The following is a 351-nucleotide window of genomic DNA, read 5'->3' on the forward strand; positions in this document are numbered from 1 at the left end:
AATGCTGTCAACACCTATAACCACTGCAACTCCATGACAACCCATCATGCCAGCTGTGGTGCCTCCCTTCCTAGCAACCAGACTTCTCTCCCTTCTCCCAAAAGCAAGGGAGACAGCAGGATGGGCTACTAGCAACTTTGAGAAGTGGAAAGATAGCCTGATATCTGGGATTGCAGTCAGGCACCACTCAAACACTACCTTGCAAAGAAACTTTGAGGCCTCTCTCAGTCTCCATCTCCTCACCATTAAAATGGGGATGGGGACTTCCCTGGCAGTCCAGTGGTTAAGACTCTATGCTTCCACTGCAGAGAGCCCAGGTTTGAGCCCTGGTCGGGGAACTAAGATCCTACA

The sequence above is a fragment of the Bison bison genome, unplaced genomic scaffold, assembly GCF_000754665.1.
Source record: "Bison bison bison isolate TAMUID 2011002044 unplaced genomic scaffold, Bison_UMD1.0 scf7180017864378, whole genome shotgun sequence".
Classification (NCBI taxonomy): domain Eukaryota; kingdom Metazoa; phylum Chordata; class Mammalia; order Artiodactyla; family Bovidae; genus Bison; species Bison bison.